The sequence below is a fragment of the Malurus melanocephalus genome, unplaced genomic scaffold, assembly GCF_030028575.1.
Source record: "Malurus melanocephalus ecotype Western Australia unplaced genomic scaffold, MMel_1.1 scaffold_126, whole genome shotgun sequence".
Lineage (NCBI taxonomy): Eukaryota > Metazoa > Chordata > Aves > Passeriformes > Maluridae > Malurus > Malurus melanocephalus.
In genome coordinates this window covers 990,475-1,007,164 of record NW_026623358.1, presented here as the reverse complement: position 1 = coordinate 1,007,164, position 16,690 = coordinate 990,475, and positions in this window count along the sequence as shown.

The window sequence follows — 16,690 nt, the reverse complement described above, 5'->3', positions numbered from 1 at the left end:
TACAAAAGCAGTAGGCCAGATACACCAAGATTCGAAGGTGGGACTGTTAGTAATTTGGGATGCATTTCCCACTTCGGAAAGCCTGATACCAAGGTCTGCTCATTGTAGGTGAATCATCAGGCATTTGCTAAAGAGTGAATGAGGGCAGTGGCTTGCCTGGCTGCCTTGCTGATGTTTTTCTGAAGYTGGAATATGCACACAGCAATTCTTTTCTCCTTATCTATTCCTCARAACTTCTTATAAGTATGCATACTTGCAAGTCATCTCAGCTTAGCTTTGTGAGAATAACAACAGATCGTTCCACACACACAGGTTTGGCTTCCCTGAATTCCCTTGAAGGTTGAAAGCTATTAAGCTAACATGTTTTCCTCCATGTGAYTCTCCTGGTATGGCTTTGTGGTGCCCTGATGTCATACCTAACCACAAAAGACCATGATCTAATATACCATAACTGTTAAAAAAATACAGTGTCCGACACATTGGTTTCCTAACCTCACAGGGAAAATATTTATGCCATGAAACTTCTTCACTCTTCAAAGAGAAGGGCCCTGAAAGATGATATTTAAAATATGATATGGTGTACTTGGTGAGTAGGAACATTAAATGGGTGAATTGGGTTATTATTATTATTATTATTATTATTATTATTATTATTATTATTATTATTATTATTATTCTTAATATTAATATTAATATGCAAGGACATTTTTTTTCTATAGGATTCAGAAAATATTCTAGAGACATGAAAGAATGTTTATTTTGATGTCCAGGTCTCTTTTATACCACACTGGCAGTTCAGCAGTTTGGCATTGCTGGAGCAGTATAAAGCAGTGTCTGGGTGAGAATCCAGCTCCAGCAGTGGGGAATTGCAATTTAACAAGCCAGTCATTTGCAGGCTTGAATTGAAAACTTATGGGAGACAATATGCAATTCATCTGCTGCAAAATGTTGTTGGTGAGGGTAAGGCAGCAGAAGATATTTTCAGGACATTGTGTACGGGGCTGTGAACGGACAAAAGTACATTTTAAAAAAATACAAACCCTTCAAGACAGGCTTCAGCATTGCCACTTATCGCTGTTTTGTTTCCAGCAGCTGAGATTCTGTGCCTTTTTACAAACACACCRTTTGTGTTTAGAGTTAAATGGGTTTATCTCGAAATGCAGCCCTTTTCCTGAGGGCTTGTGGCCTGAATAGCTTTCTCTCCACCTTTTTTTTTTTTTCACCTTTGCCCAGCTATGGCTTCGTTCCCACATTTGACTAAGGTGGAARTTGGCAGTCCCCAGGAGGCAGGGGAAGGGCTGGAACTTCCCATGTCTTATGCAGGGCTCCAGCCCTCTCCCAGGCATGGGGCACAACYTCCAAACAAGAAAGGTGCTCACAGCTGCTTTCTGCTCTCCAAGACAAGCTTTATAATGTCACTGCCTAAATTAATTCATTCTCTGCAGAGCAAGAAATACAATCACTGTTGCCACAGGCAATCTTCAATGCAGACATTTCTATTTCCCTCTCCTCACAGTGGGGTAAGGAAAGGCTGTTGWCATTTCTCTCCTCACTGACATCTCTCAGGCTTTGCCAGCCATGATGGCCCTGYAGCTGATTGCTCAATAATTCCAAATCCAGAGGTGAAGGCATGGGGACATCATGGATTCCCGGCTGCAGCTCAGGCTTGACCWGATCCTCCTGCATTGCAGGCATTCCAAGCGATCCCTTACCCTGGTCTGACCCAAGGCTCCACACCTGGGCTGATGCAAACAAAGATTTGGACCAGAGCTGAGTGCTTTGGGACAGCTCCAGTGTGCTGGGCTCTGCCTCAGACCTGGCAGGCTGAAGCTTGGGCTGCAAAAGCTGGGAAATCAGTCTAAAAATAGGTGTTTCAGTAAAAGTTTGKTTTTCAGCTCTGTTTTTCTGCTTTACAAGCTAAAAATGTGGGCAAGTGGTTTTTGGTACCAAGAACTGCCTTTTCATTTGAAAAGAATGTYTTCACCAGCCACATCCCCATGTAAGGAAAAAGCAGCAACTTTCTGGTAAATCTGTGAAGCGGGAAGGCAGAATTACATTCTCTGTTAAACCTTACGATTATTTCAGCGAGGCTGCGATGCTTTCAGCAGCTCCTTACCGGGAGTGATGTTCACACAGAGGTCAACACGGGACCCGAGGGCTGCTGAAAGCAGGAGCCTTGCCAAGCTGCCCGGCAGAGCCCCTGCTCCCTGCTGCATCCTGCTTGCTGAGGATGTGTGTTTATCTAAATCTGACTGAGTGTGGGATGAAATACTTCTTCATTAAGGCTGCAGCTGGTGCTGTGCCTCCCAATTTATTGAATAGCCTGGCATCACTGACATTTTGCACTTTTTATTTTTGGACWGAAGGAGGAATGTGCCCCTGACAAAATGAATGCATGGAGAGCATTATGGAAAAAGGTGAAAGGTTTCTCTCACCTTGTACAGAAAGCATGCCGCATGCAGCTCGATCTGAGGGAACTCACAGGCTGTTACTGAAACTTAAAGGCTCACAGGACCACAAAGCAGCCACAACTGGGTATTTGGATGAAAAGAAATTTGATTGTTACCCATATATATATATATTATATAATACACTGAAAATAAGAAAAGAGTGGAATAATTTTTATTATCATTTTGGAGACTAATTCTGGTTTTAATAAAGGAACAATCTCAAATTCCAGTMTCTGGGGAAACAATATGCGAAAGGAAAAGTTTGGAAGATACAAAGTCTGGACACAGGATGGCATTTTGGAGCACGGATTCATCTCCTGTTGAAAACRAAACCAAATGCTGAACTCTTTAACCCAACCACAGTATCCTGCTGATTCAAGAAGCCACTCCATTCAAAGAATGTAAACTCTGCCATGACAGGAGCTGAGAGGTCTGTTTTATGGAGAGCAGGAAATTTTTCTAAAGGACCAGTTTATGACCTGGTTGGAGAGCTGGAAATAATTAAGTGTTCTTGTCAAAGGTCAAAGTCATAGGGTTAAATTCCTAGGAACTCAAAGCAACCCTTGGGGACTGTGCCAAGAGTGATCATTTGGCCCTGTTCTGCCCACAACAGGCAGGCAGCGAGCAGCCTGGGACAGGAGTGAGCCATGCCTCAGTTATCTGTTCTTTCCAATTCCAAATCTGACATTTTTAGACCCATCACATGCTTGTGGTCTAAAAAAGCAAACTGAGGTTAAAAAAATAACAAAAAAAAATCTGGAAATAAGAATTGCAGCCAAATGACCTATTTATAGCCACATCAAATAARAACTAAATGACAAATGAAGATCCTGATTCATATTCTACTTCTGATGCAACCCTGCTCAATTTGATGGGGCATTAGACTCTGCAGGAGGAATCCCACCCTTGGAGAGAGGCAATGCTCTGCTGTGCACACGAAAACTGCAGAACTGTCTCTATCAGTGGGGATCTTAGTGCTTGAATTTGAAGCTGTGCAAGGCGTTATTACTGAGTGGAGATCAAAAATGCAGTGAGGAGGAAGGGGGAATTCAGTCATTGGGTGTTTTTTACCAAATGATGACATCAGAGAAGTAACAGAGTCTCCCTCTGTGTCACTTAGCTGGAACACAGAGCAACACTGAGTTCCCAGCACCCCCAGTGCAAGTTATAAGCTCATCCTGGTGAGACTGCCAATGCACTCAGCAGCCTGAAAGCAGAGGCAAGAGGAGAGCAGAGGTGGAGAGGATGAATATCTCCCCCATAAACCGTGTAATGGGGGGACACACACTGCCCTTGGAGCTGCTTTTTCCATTGCTTCTATTCAAAGACTTTTGCCTTGGCACCTYCAAAAACTATTTGACTCTTGCTTTGAGCATCTTTATAAGGCAAAAAAATCACCCCAGAAACCCTTGGACAGTGTTTCTCAGCTCTAATTGCAGCTAAATCATCTACTACAAGCCAAGCAGWTTTTCCCACTACACCAGGAGAGCAGAATTATAGTTTTGCCCCAGTGCTTTAAGCTCAAAATTATCTCCATTCAGCATTGTGCAAGGAATCGTGTCATTCTCTGTTTATGTCAAGGCAACATATCTGGTATCAAATTTCTCCTTGAAAGTTCAACATCTCAGGTTGGATCTGAAATGTCCACAAAGCCTGGTGGACATCCTGTTTCCCAATGGGATGAACTGAGGTGAAATTATAAATATTTATGAGATTTTGTGACAGATCAGGTCCTGGCACAGTCGGATGAGTCAGTTTCTACTGAAGATGGCCCTTCTGCCTTTGTCTCTTCTCAAGCTCTGGTTCTACCAGTCCTCCAGTAATCCTGCTCCATCAATTGATACTTATTCATGCCCCTCCTTCCTCCMCGTTCAAATTTCTAACCCTGAAGAGCAACTGAGACCATCCAGTGACCTCTTGCACTGACTGTTCTGTCTTTTGTGAATCTAAATKGATTTTCCTTGCATGGGAACATCCAGGATCTCCCCTTTGACCTTCAGCCCGAGGTTGTGTATTAGGAGTAAGAGGGAATGTGAAAGTGGCATTTGATTGTCAGCATTGGCAAGAAATATGAGCTGTCCTGCACTAGGAAACAGTCTGTTTGTGTCCAGTGCCTGGAAATGTGGGAATTGCCAGACTTGCTTAGAAACAAGGGTCAATATCCTGCCCCTGATGCTAGCCAGCACCAGATGCTTGAGAGAAAGGTCTGAAAAGCCTGCAGCTGGGCAGATATGGGATAATCCCATTCTTATCTCCCTTCTGTGGGGAGCAGTATAGCAAGCGTGGACACAGACACATACGCACACTGGAAATGGCATGCCTCAGAGAGCTTTTTTCCTGGGAATATTACAGTATTCTGCACCAAGTTTGACAAAAGTGTGTTTTAATACCCATTACTGCAGCATCCAACCAGCCCCAGGGACTTGGCTCTGCTAAGGAAGAGAGTGAACAAGGCACATGATGACAAAGGTTCGGTGTTTTTAGCTCTTGGGTTTCTATGATCAGTGTGCAGATAATAAGTCAACAGAAAATGCCCATTAAAAAAAAAACAAAACTGTTCAGCAGCCCAGATGAGAGCTAAAATACCATAATTTTCCAAAAGAGTAATGTTGTTGAAAGAGATTATCAACATTTCACCCCTGTTCTATATGCAGGCATATTTTACAACCTAGGTATATTCTTGATCATGATTTAGSGCCCTTTTTCCATGCTTCTAGGGTCAACTGTTGGACTTCCAGATTATTTTAGGCAAGTAGTCAATGATGCTAAAGTTTCTAAGGTATGAACAGCTTGCAGTAATGCTCCTCCTAGTCCCAAGCTATTGGAAGGGAGATGAAGTGGGACCAGGCTGAACTTGGATATGTTTCTACATTGTCCTGAAGAGATCATCCTTTCTACCTATTTAATAATGTTGATGTTTTTCTCATAACAGCATTGATTCACAGGAAAAGAGAGGCTTTCTTGTGTCAAGCTGCAGCTGGGGATTTGAGGTGGGGTTTGTCAGGGATTCTGGAAAGCTACTGGAACAGCCACTGTGGATTTCTTGGCCCAATTTCTTTCTGTGTTTTGAGTATATCTGCTGTTATGTAAATCTGATGATTATGAAAGCACTACAGTGTTTAATACCCACTGCTCAGACGATAGGGGGAGGAGGAAGTTTGTCCTGACCTGTAAGAGAATCTTATTATTGCTACAGTTGAAGAAAACAGACCTCAGCACACTTTGCTTATTTAATTAGTGTCTGTTTCCAAGCCTCAGCTGTCCCACAGAACTCTTTCTCTACCAGTAATTAAAACACATAAAACTGTACATAGCTATAAAATGATAATCCACATTATCTAATACTGCTGATATTTGATATTTSAAACAAAGTACAAAACAACCCTGACCTTCCTAATGGGGTTTACTCAGAAAAAGACAATACTAAGAGATATGTAACTCTGCCCTCTAAAATCAGTGGGCATAGAAAATAGGATTGCAATTTCTTGGCCAAAAAAAAAAGTGTTTCCTTGGTATAAGTGAAGTAAGCTATTTTTAGTTTTGTTCTGAGGTCTTTGTGAGTGGCCTCTCTGAATCAGTCCAAAACACAAAGTCCTCTAATCGGGAGAACATTGTACTCTTTCTCTTGCAACAAATGCTATTGAACAGCAAAAGAATAACCTCATGGGCAGGTTTTTCTGGAAAGGTTCTTTAAATAAAAGATCTCTCTGTCCTCCCTCATCCTTTGTAGGTGCAGTTCCATCCAGGGGTTGCCAGCTCTTCTGCAAGCAAAGGGCAGTCAGGGCTGAGTTCCAGGGTTAACTTTCTCCTAGGGTTGCTGYGTGCGTGTCACACTTTGCCCTCATTTCACAGCAGGCAAACTTTCTTCCCTTTCTCTTTCTACTCCTCCCCACCCTTTCCACAAGGGCAGATGRCCCACATACCTGTTCCTTTTTCTCAGGCAGGGCAGCATTCAAGAGAAACAGTACATCCCCAGATGCTGCTAGGTCCATAAGGGGGAACTCCATGGCCATGTCACGCAAAAGCTAATCCGATATAAATTAATTCGGCTGGTGCAAGGTGCTTAAAAATTGCTGATGGTTACCYTTGCATTGGCAGGATTAACACCAGAGCAGACCTTGCCATCAGTGCAAAGAGAGTGGAATCAGCATAAACCCTGTGCTGCAGGTTTTGGCTGACTGAGCAGGGCCTGGCCCACCCACAACATCCAAATGTCACTGAGTCACTTCCTGGTGAGGAGCAAGTACGTGCTCATGAGTGACTGCCCTACAGAGCCTTGCAACTGCAGACATCGTGCTGGGTGGCCCAGGGTCCCAGCAGGTTTGGCAGTGCCATGTACCAACACACCTCTGCACAGGGACCAGAAGAGGGGAAGGCATGATTCCAGCTTATCAGATGCTTGCTGGCCCTCCAGGAAGAAAACCAGCCCTTCCTSACAGCAAGCTGTGCCATGCTGTTTCAGCCAACTGTTCCCCATCCAGCAGAGACAGGTGCTGGACACTCTGAGGACACTCGCCCACTTTAACTCCTGGCTGCTGCCAAGGTGKGCTTCGAGTCTGATGTGTCCTACAATACCAGTGTTCAATACAGACCTCAGTTTACAACCCAGAAACCTCTCCTGATGCCTTGGTCCATCTTGTCTTCCCTGAGGAGCACAGTCCAGCGATGATCCTCACCCTCCTCAGCTAGAAAAGCCAAGCCTTGCTGGTTCAGGGACTGTTTCCAGAGSAGCCTCACAAAACTGTTTGGCAGCAGCTACCCTGTAACTGATCCCACCTAGCTTGGTGGGACAGGCCTGGGCTTTCCAAAAAGAGCCACGTCACGATGTTACAGGAGAAATTAGGGGGCCTTACAGGCTCAGAGCCAGCGCAGTGCTGGCCCCGAGGGTGCTGTTCAATGTGGTGGATCTCTGTAGCTGTTTAGGAATAAATTGCTCCATGAAGTCTTCTGCAGTCAAGTAGAACCTCAGAAACATGACAGTCACCAGAGAGCTGGAGTGGAGAGGTGGACTCTCTACCAGAGAGGTGGAGTCCTGGTCTTGCTGTTAGAAACACGTCCTAGGTTATAAAAGCTTGCAAGGAAAACAAATTCTGCCATAATCCTGGTTGCCAGGGCTGAGGCTACATTAGGTACCTGGTCCTGCTGGGTGGCACATCACCTACTCTTTGAGCTGAAACAAAACATTTTTCCATTGCAAATGCTTCCTCAGGGAAAAATTGGGGGYTTAATTAAATTAAATTATCCGTTATGTATATCTAATAGCGAGTAAAACAGTAAGAAATGTTCCTTACATGCTCTCAAACTCAAAACAGTTTAATTAAAACACTGTAGGATTCAATATACAGCCCAGCTCAATGCTTTTCACACAAAATGTTTTAAAAAAGAATGACTGTTTTAGAGGGACCCACCACCTTCTCATTTTCTCATTAAACAATCAGGATCATACCACTATTTTACTGTTAACAAGGAAATAAAAAAGTTGTATAGGCAGTTCAGAAACAACTTTTTCTCTGCTTGTACATTCATGATAAATTACACTTTRAAGAAGCAAGAGTATATATGATTGTGGAACTTCTCTTTTTAACGGAAAGAAAATAGATATAATTGCTTTCTTCTGATCTTGACACAAGTTTTTTCCCCTGGAGATTGCAGGAAGAATTTCCTGTATTTTCCCATTAGTGATGCYTTGCTCTGCTTGATGCCTTTCTGTAGTGCTCCACTCTCAGGGGCTACATTTGCCCATACGCCAAGGCCCTGCCCTTCTGCCTTCCAGCTTCCTTACTAACTTCACACATCTGTAGGAATTAGGTGGCATAATCAAGAAATCAATTAGTCCTGCAAAGTTTTGTTTTAGCAGCTTGACTATCTTCCATTCTAAAGAGATAATGTGAAGTGGATCTTTTAACTTCAGAAGGTGACCCCTGAAGAACATTGCTCCATCTGTGCTTTCTATCCATTTCTTTTTAGCCCTCATCCTTCTCCCTGCCAGCTGAGTCCTGCCCTGAGAACAGTAATAACTTTGCTGTGAGTTGAGGAATAATTGTTCCTTTTGTTATCTGTTCCAGATTCTCAGTTGATTTCTAACTGTTACCAAGCCTGGAAGTTCTTAAATTACAGAAAAAAAAAACATATATGAAAACTGCAGTGCTCTGCTCTAAACAAAGCCCAAATGCATTTTCCTAATTTCTTTACAAAACCACACTGATAATACTGAAGCTATTGCCGAAGTAAAACTTTACAATGAACAGCCATTATGTGCAGTACCCTACTGTGTTTTTTGGGAATGGGAGGTGTGAACATCCTTCACAAGAACATAAAATGTGAATAATGAAGATACTTGCAGGTATGTGCTCTCAGAAGAAAAGCATGGCTCCAGAAGCACTCCCACAGCTTTTATCCCTGAGAGTGATTAAATGCAGATGGCTACCAGGAAAACTGGGTTTTGCAATAGCAATCATATAGGATCCTTCAGACTATTTGGCTAGTAATTTAAGTCAGGAAAGCTATTTGCAGAATGTGACCTCTGGAATGTAGTTATTCCAGGAAGATGTAACATATTATCAGGGAGTGAATTCCAGGACTGAGTTATTTCTGGTAACAATTGAACGATGACAAAAATATTTACAATTAACTTATAAAATCAAAACATTCAAATATTTGTAAAGGAGTTTATTTACACTGAAAAGTTTCTGCASATCTCCTTAGTTTCTACTTAGGAGAGAAATAAATGGACAGACACTTTGGAAAGGATCCTGYATGCTCATTTACAAGATACATACCATTCCCATTAATTTTAAAYAACAGGGCAATAAACAGCGAAGACTAACAAGGCACGCAACCCACAAAATGCTGCAAGTGCCCTGCACATACTTCAGCCCTTCACAGAAATTCTCATTTCTTCACAGCTGGCCTCCATATGAACCAGCAGCTCAGTCCCAATGAAGACTTCACCCTTGTCCAAACAAACCCAAAGCAAAGCTAAGTCAGAGCAGTGGCACCGCGGCTCTTTGCATGGAAGCACAGACCTGAGCAAGAGCAAGGCACTAGAAACATGAGGGAAGATCCTAAACACTCCCCATGTAAAACTGCCCACCAACTAAAAAGCTTTTGCTCTCACCACCAGATACTRTAAACCTTGCTGCAAATAAGGACACAAGAGTGGAAAGGATTTTCCAAGCCCTGGTCATAAAATGCCTTTCCATCTTCACCTTCAAAGGAGGTATGGTTTTTATCTGAGTAATACTCCCCACTCTCATGGGTAGAGGTCTCCTTTCAGGCCTGACATGAGCATTTGAGGTTCATTTATTCTTGTGTCAGAGATCTTCAGCCTAAACATCTTTCTTCTTTTTCCGGGGTATATTTGTTGAAGTATCTGTAAACAGCGATTGTAGCCCCTTGAAGCTTTTGTTTTGCAAAKCTAAACAAACCATAGGCATTTTAATACCTTCTCCTAGCAAAAAAACAACCCCTAATCATCTGCTTAATGAACTTAATTACGTCTCTAGGCATCTGTCCCAGTATGAATTGATTTTGCTTGGAAGTAGGTGACTAAATTTCTAGATAACATGTTTTTGCTGCTTCACAAAATAGCACTGRTATTTTTATGCCCTGCCTGGCAATTTAATTCCTTTCCTTAAGGGCAGGTCATGTTAGTGACCCCGGCTGGTCTTGTGATCAATTAGCACACAGCTGACACCCTCACACTGTTCCCTCCCTGTGTACACAAACCAAGCACGGTGACAGCACCAGTCACACTCAGGCTGACCCAGCAATTCCTTCCTCTAAGCTCCTCCTGCCCCCTGTACCAGCCTTGGCCTAGAAATGCAGCTTTGCAAGGATGAAAGGTGTTGCACCCAAAGCAAAACTTGGAACACCTCTCACTTGTCAACAGCCCACAGACCTTAATGGGTGCCATACATAAACCTTTGTCATTTTCTCTTCCCTGTACGATACTATCTGACACTTCTCCCCAAAAAGGCTTCCCAACCACCCTGCTCACCCCTGCCTTGCCAGAACACCACACACACGCCAGCTTCTGTGATGCTCTGTCATGTGTGCAGTCAGGTTAGCTGCTGCCTTAGGGCCAGCCTTGGCTGGTTTTCCTAGCACGCAGAAAAAGGACAAGTGMTTTACTCCCAGATAGTCTATATTGCTATGTCCTCTCTTCCTACAACACTAAAACATACTGGAACAATGCAACAAACTCTTGCTCAAGCAATGCCAGTTACCTACTTCATTATTTTAGGGAGAATATTTTGCAGTAACTAAAGATAGTCTTTGGGTTTTATGTTATTTACTTAAGTGGGTRTTGGGCAATCTAACCTTAGCACAGATAAACAAAGAAATTTTGCCACAATTATCTACGTGTCCCGAGAGAAAGTCGTGCCTCAGAAGCTTTCAGTTAGAAAGCAGTAAAAAAAAAGGAATTGAAAGTGAAGCTGACTATTAAGTTATTAAGCTGCTAATTTTAGGGAACTTATTTCTACTATTTCTTTAGACTGCAAACATCCCAAATGTGGGAGGTGAATCAGGACCCYGAGGACAGCTGAATTGGATCTATCAGGCCTGTTGCCATGGCTCAATTTGTGCTATACCTTTCCTTCCCAGGGATTTCAGACCAAACGAGACGCAGCAGTGGCCCAGCCCCRTGGCAATAGCTGTGCACCACTGGCAAGTTTGATTCCTGCAAACTTCTCCTGCCCCCTGGCACTGAGGTGCATCAGAAAGGGTTCAGTCTACCCATTTATAATCCAGCTGTGTGTCATGCAACACTGCAACTTAGACCATGCTCAGAAGCCCCCTCTTGGACATGTATTCTCAGTTTTGCAAAACACACCCAGAAGCCACTGCTGTCTTTTCCCCTCAGAGCCACCACTTTAGGCAGCATCCAGACCAACGGATGTTGGGAATATTCTGTTTCCACTGAGTGAAAAACAGATCAAGTGCTTTGTGCTACAGCCTTCCTGGCACTCTCCAAACCATACCCATTTTCAGACTGCAATGTCAAACCAGATGTGGGACCAGATTTACTGTAAAAGGCTCCTTCTGGGCTGTGAATCGTCCAGCAAATCTCTAATGCCCTGAGCACAATTTGGAGCAATTATAGCCTCACTTGTAAACCCAATGAGACTTCTAATTTCACGTAATTTTGACACAAGCCGAGTTGAAACTCAGTGGATGGTTTTACTCTTTGGTATCTGCCAATGCTTCAAGACAACTTCATTCCCTCAGCAAAGGCATTWACTCAGGGTGTCAAAATGAGAGGGAAACACTTTGTACCTGGTTTCAATATCTCTATATTTGGCATACTTCTACTGTAGTTTGTTGTTCCAATGAAGCAGGAAAAGGTTTTTTGTAGTGTTCMGTGGAACCAARTCCCCAAAACAAGGATCTATCYGAAATACAAGTTTTTAGGAAAACCRAAAGAAGCTGTTTCCAGGGGCTYACTGATACATGCTGATACACACCCACAAAGTGTAATTCCTGTTTTTTAGGACCAAGTCTCACTAGTTCCTTGTTTCTTGCTGTCATTTTCCAAGGTTTGTACTGAGGATGACTTCAAATGTATCCATCTAATGGAGTGGCTGGGGAGAGGAAGCAGTTTTTAATTATGTTGRGAAAAAATACAAGCCAAAAGTCTATCCTGACACAAAGAGACTCTGCAGTTGATATTGCCAAGGAGAAGAGAAAGCAGACACTAAAAACATGGCAGAATTTCTTACCAGAAACCATGCTCCATGGCAGAGCTGGGAAAAGAGCCTCAAGCCTTTTGGCTTTCAATCCACTTACTCAACCTTTTACACCACTTTTGAGAACACTTAGCTTACCCTGGGATGGCGCACCCACCTCTCCCTGAGTATTTTTTCTGCTTGCAAGCTTCATCACAGGACACTTTAAGTCAAGGCATTGGAAAATTGGGGGAAAAAAAAGTGCAAACGAGCCACCACCAGAGGCTTTCTCTATGAAGCTTAATTAGCTAAGCCGTGCTCCGAGAGCAGCTGAGGGACTGCAGACCCTGTCTCAGAGGGGCACGGGGCTCAACAGGGCTGCCTGCCATGACAGCCACATTCCAGAGGCAGAGAAAATGGGAAAGGAGCAATTACAGAAGTCCTTGAGCCTGCTGTATCACTTTGTGCAGTGTCTGTTTCGTGTCTCATGCAACAACAACGCTGTGTAAAAGCGATTTGTGTAAAACAACCTTTCCTGAGGAACCGGGGTGCACACACAGACACAGCTCTGGGGGCTGAAGCTCAGACAGAGTTGATGAGCCTAAACATTACAAGACACTAATTACCTCAAAACGGGCTATRAACATACAGATTCATAGGGCTCTGGGAGGATGATTTGGCCACGGTTTTATCTAGAAAAGCAGAAAAAATTTGGCCACTGGTCTTTAGGGAAAACTATTACAGATATTGTTTGGGAGAATAAATGGATCTGTTGGATCAGTGTCGAATAGGAAAAGGATTTGTTTTAAATGAGGAATACCTCCAGAAAACTTTGGCCAAGCAACACTGTCGGCAGTAAGAGAATAAAAGAATTAACAGACAGCAAATGGGTCAGTAGTAAAGCCACTGGTGTTTATACCAGGAGYCCTTCTGTGAGGAGAAGGTTCTGCAAGCCAAAAACACAGCAGTAGCGGATGTTTGTAATACGGATGCACCCTGGAACAAGATGAAACTGCCTGAAAGGAAGAGTCTGGKTTTTTTTGGTGTTTGAGCAATACCTTGCTGGTGTTTTTCACCAAATCTGAGGCCATCAGGAAGAAGTGCTAAATCTCCTTTTCAGGTCAAGTAGGCCTGGAACTTATTATACAACTGAAAATTTCGGAGAATAATGATTTTCATACTTGAAAAAACAAGCTGACTTCCATGTCCATTTCAATAACAAGACACACAGCTGGCACAGTCTGGACACACAGGATCAGTTTGTCCAGCCTCAGAAAATGAGAAGCTGGKAGTGAAGGCTTTGACTTGAAAGAGAAATGAAAACCTAAGTAATTATATTTTTGCTCAACAAACTGCAGCAAAAGCATCTGGTTATTCTTCTTCATACAAAGCTAACCTTTCATTTCTGGATGGGTCATTCATCCAAAAATGTCCTTTCATTTCTGGATGAAGGAAGGTCCTCAGATATGTTTCCTTACATTCACTGTAAGATATCTCTTATTTGACTTTGCCAGGAGCATCTATCCACATCCCAGATGGAATTTCCTATTTGAAATTACATTCAGAGTTTACAAACCTATGATGACACTTCTGAGGATCAGGCAAATACTTCAGCTCTCCACTGACACAGAAAACAGCAATCTCAGGGCAGCAGAATTTAATATGAAARAGGTTATAAATGCCTACAGATATTATTTTCACCAGTAGAAATCATCTTTAGTCAGTATGTCACAGTTTGCCCAGAGGACTGTGYAGGTTAAGAAAATAATAGTTTATCTCATCAGAATAACATATCCAGCGTGTTCAGGCCTGATGTTGTCTAACTAGTTGGATTTTCTAAGGTTTCAAAATGCCTGAGGACATTTTCTGCCTTCCACCTGCCCTATTTGGAGGTAACACACACTTGCAGCCCAAATATGCAGTTGCAACTCCTGCCTTTGCTAAGGAAGGTTCATTTCTGTGGGAAGCAGACTTCTCAAACACAGCCCACAGCAGCACTGAGACCCCGGCAGCCTCTGGGTCACCATCTAACAAGAAGAAAGTGCAAAAGTGGGAGGAATCCTTGCTGCTAGAGCTTGGTGCCTGCCCCTGCTTCAGCCACAGCAGCCCAGAGCAGCTTGGATCACAAGCCAGAGAGCGCAGCTAAGAGGCTCTGTGGCCAGTTTGAAGCTGATACTGGTTATTTTTGTACACACGGTCATAATTACAAAAGTAGAAGCTCGTACCTCAGCCAGGCTGCTGCACCTGCAGAGATCATAACCTCTGGATCAGGGCAAGGCAGGCAACAAGKTTTTGTGGACTTGAAGCCCTGATAYTGACASCCCAAAATGAATGGAGCCAGGAACTGCAGCCAGCTTGGATCATGAAGCACAAGAGAAACAGAATCTTAGCAAGGAGACCAGCATGACCATCTGCTGGACATTAGTGCCTTTCTCCTGAGTTAATTAGGTTTTGCCCTGCCTTGATCTGACTTTTCAGAGGTGCAAGACTCYTTTTTAGCCTGGTAGAAAGGTTAGAAAAATACTCAGGATTTGGGACTACCAAGTAAATCACGGTGATAAAATGAAATTATTACCCATCACAGCTCCACCGAATTTGGTGACACTACAAGACAGACACAGACGACCATTGTGGGCTCTCTGATTCAAGGAGCACTCAGCCCAAAAGTCTGACAGACCCTGTCAAAAAGAAGACCTGCCAAGTAGAGAGGAAATAACTAAAACAGGAAGAAAAACATTTGTGGTTTCTTTTACAAAAAAAAAAAAAAAAAAAAAGAGGGGAGATGGAGTAAAAAACATACTCCTACAACCAAGCCTCCCATATCAAGCCAATGGGCAGATGTGGTTTCCTTGGATTACACTGACCTTACCGAGGACATGAGAAACCCCATGAGAAGGATCAGAGGAGGAATCAGGAACAGCGTCCCTGGCAAGGTAAGTGCCAGCCGGCAAAACCTCCCTGTTGTGATTGCTGGTGCTCTGGAGAGGGGCTGCTGTCAATAGCTGAGCCTGCCAKTTATAAACAGCCTGCTCCCTCTCTCTCTAGATGTGCAGAGACCTTCTTGATATTTCTAACACCACTAACATCTTTGAAGTCTGTGCTTGTTAAAGGCCAAATCAATTGCTGGTTTACCCTCATGGGATTTTTTTGTTGAAATAGTTTTTTCAGTTGTGTGACAATTGCTCATCACAATTTAACTCCTCTGACTGCTTGGATCCTGGTAAGTTGTTTAAAAAAGATATGTTTCATGAGTAATCAGAGAAGTCCTGCTTCATTTCCAAAGGCAAATCAGGAAGTTGGSTGTTAGCAGAGAATTTATTTGCCGCTCCTATTTGAAAAGGGGTCAAAACCCATGTACCTGCTGTTTGCCAAGAGGAAATACATTGTAAACACTTCTGGACAAAGACCATCTTTATTCCAAGTTATGCATTATCAAACAGATCATTATCTCTTAATTATATCATTGATTATATTTATCAGATGGGAAATTTTCGGTTTTCTTTTCCTCATTGAGTTTACAGTAGAGTATGCTTCAGTCACTCCTGAAAGCATCAGGATATCCTGATAGTTCTCTAAACAGAGACTTAATATGCAAGAAAGGTCAAATATCACTAAAACAGAGTTTTGAAGGCAAAAGATATCACTCTTTGCAAGTGCAGATTTCACCGTAGGTCTGCCTCAGTCAATTCTGTCCATTCCAAGGCTTTCTAGACTACAGAATTTCATATGGTTGAATTATTTATTCTTTATTTAAGCAATTCATAGTGATGGAGGAACATAATGTAACTTCTAGTCTGTGGTGATGCATGAGCTGTTTTCTAATGCTATTGGCTTTTGATTTCTGAAGTAAAACATGTTTTGGTAAGAAAAGTATCTGTGAACATTTTTTGAATAATGACTACAAAGCTGTATCAGCAGTACCTGACCCTCTTTCACTTTCTGCAGCTGTTCACAACTGATCTGTGATTGCACAGGGAATGAGCATGAGTTTTCAGGAAATRTTACGTGGTGCCCTGCCATAGGCAGCCCAGACCCTTTCAGTTACACCATTCAGGGTGTGACGGGATATGACAAAAGGATATGAGGATATGACTTGAGTCACAGTTTRTATTGAAAGCAGCAAATGCATTGTTCTGCCCTCTCTCAGACTATTTGAAGGAATAATCTCCTGGGCCAAAAATACACTTGGATAAGATGCTTGTGGAGTAAATTTTGCTAAGTAATTTGCAACACTGGTGAATTTGTACTGAACTGAACAATTCTGCCAAAATGACATGGCAAGGCTGGAGGCACCTGTGGAGCAGCCTAACCTCACCAAAAGCAACCCTCAGCAACCTCCTTGTAAGTCACTGAAGTCCATATCCAACAGCTGCTCCCACAATGGACAGACCTCCCYAAACCAGGAAACAACTGAGAGAAAATCCAGCTCAGTGCTGAGGCTTCCTCTAAAGCAATGTTGCTTCACAGGGTCAGCTAAAAAAAGTTAATCTTTGCTGGTAAAAGCATGGTACAAACTGTAGGCAAAACTCAACCAAGATGGGTGCTGGAGTGTTGTGCTGAGGCTAAGGGCAT